Raw genomic sequence first — 2,025 nt, 5'->3', positions numbered from 1 at the left:
TCATAAAATGACATCCCATTTATTCTCCCCGTTATTTTTTTTCTGACAAGGAATTGATAGCATGGACTATAATGTGGAAGCACTTAGGGGGAGAACAGCATAATCAGAATAACAAGTTAGAAACACCATAGTACTTCCAAAATGTTACCATGGAGACACCAGAGTACTTCCAGAATGTTACTATGAATTCCAGTTACTTGAGCATCTTATGAAAATTCAGAATTTGATTCAGAAAATCTTTGTGGGATTTCAGATACTGCATTTCCAATACTTGTTCTGAGCCTTACAATAACGCTCAAAAATGTGTGAGAGATGAATGTGATTATATGGTCAGGGCTGTGAATTATTTAATGTGACTCTTCAGGTCAAAGTCCCAAGAAACAACTTATATGTGCATGAATCTTGTAAGAAGGTAGGGGGAGATACTGATAGGATTCCTCTGTAAGTAATCATGAACAGGATTCTCTGTAATACCATCCTGCAGCATATAAAATGAGCCATATGAAAAGTAGAGGGAAAAATTTCATGGCCAGCAAAAGCCGGGAGTGGCGTGCATCCTCAGTGAACTCCCTGGATCTGGAAGACATTTGATATCAAAGCACAACAGCAGCAGAATTAGAAGTCAAAACATGAAAAAGAATGATGGACTTCCCAGCCCACAGAGCAATTAAAGCCTAGTGTTTCAGTGGTGGGACTGGGGTGGGGTGCATGGCTTGGAGAGTAGGTGCCTTTGGGTACTTAATTGGGGGGTCTCAGTTTGCTGACCCACCGAGCTGAAGTTGAATGCCTTCAGGTTGAGGATTATCCTGGAGTGCTATGTGCCTTTGGGCACTTATTAGCAGAGTAGGAAGAAATTTGTAACATGTTCTGATGAGAACTGTATCTTGACCTTTTCTCATTTGCATTACAACCCATTAGACTTTTTATAAACCCTCCAATCATGAATATTGTCTGTGAGTTTTGCATAGGCATTGCAGATATAGAAGTAGAAAATACCAGTTACATAATGCAGTGTGTGTATGTGTGTGTGTGTGTGTGAGAGAGAGAGAGAGAGAGAGAGAGAGAGAGAGAGAGAGAGAGAGAGATATTCCTATCTTTGCCAAACCATCACTATTTTGGTCTCAGTTATAGTGGGTAATTTAGATACCAAAACCAAGCCCATTGCCCTCCAGTTGATTGAGGCTTTATAGCAACCATATAGGGTAGAGGAGCAGATTGTTACATCTTTCTCTTGCTAGAAACTAGTGAGTTCAAACCACCAAGCTTTCAGTTAGCAACCAAGCTCTTCACCATAGTGTCACCAGAATTTAGAATAATAGCTAGCAAAACATGTCACTGTATTAGTACAATGTTTGTTGAAAAACTTCTGAAATGATTTATGCTATCTGTTTTAGCTCTGTTGAATTATTAGTAATTATAAAAAAGAATACTTCAAATATAAATGTGTAAGCATATTGCTCTAACTGTAGCGGCCTTAGGTGACCTGCCAAAATGGTTCGCTACTCACTTGACTCAGAAAACCCTACAAAATCCTGCAAAACAAGAGGGTTGAACCTCCGGGCCCACTTCAAGAACACCAGTGAAACTGCCCAAGCCATCAAAGGCATGCATATCCAGAAAGCCACCAAAAACTTGAAAGATGTCACTCTGCAGAAGCAGTGGGTGCCATTCCCGATGTTCCATGGTGGCTTTGGTAGGTGTGCCCAAGCCAAACAGTGGAGTTGGACCCAGGGTCAATGGCCCAAAAAGAATGCTGAATTTTTGCTTCACATGCTTAAAAATGCAGAAAGTAATGCTGAACTTAAGGGTTTAGATGTGGATTCTCTGGTCATTGAGCACATTCAGGTGAACAAACCCCCCAAGATGTGCCGCCGGACTCACAGAGCTCATGGTCGGATCAACCCTGTCATGCTCTCCTCCTGCCCCACATTGAAGATCCCGACTGAAAAGGAACAAATTGTTCCCAAACCAAAAGAGGAGGTTGCACAGAAGAAAAAGATTTCTCAGAAGAAACTCAAGAAGTGA

The 2,025-nt window shown here is 41.2% G+C and overlaps 1 pseudogene; it reads left to right on the top strand.

Annotated features, from left to right (window-relative positions):
- The first annotated feature begins 1,491 nt into the window (after nucleotides 1-1,491).
- LOC142448752 (large ribosomal subunit protein uL22 pseudogene) lies at nucleotides 1,492-2,025 on the top strand (annotated as a pseudogene).

This window comes from Tenrec ecaudatus, chromosome 5 (genome assembly GCF_050624435.1).
Source record: "Tenrec ecaudatus isolate mTenEca1 chromosome 5, mTenEca1.hap1, whole genome shotgun sequence".
In the NCBI taxonomy this organism is placed as follows: domain Eukaryota; kingdom Metazoa; phylum Chordata; class Mammalia; order Afrosoricida; family Tenrecidae; genus Tenrec; species Tenrec ecaudatus.
The sequence above is the reverse complement of the archived record's forward strand: the minus strand, read 5'-3'. Positions and strand labels throughout refer to the sequence as shown.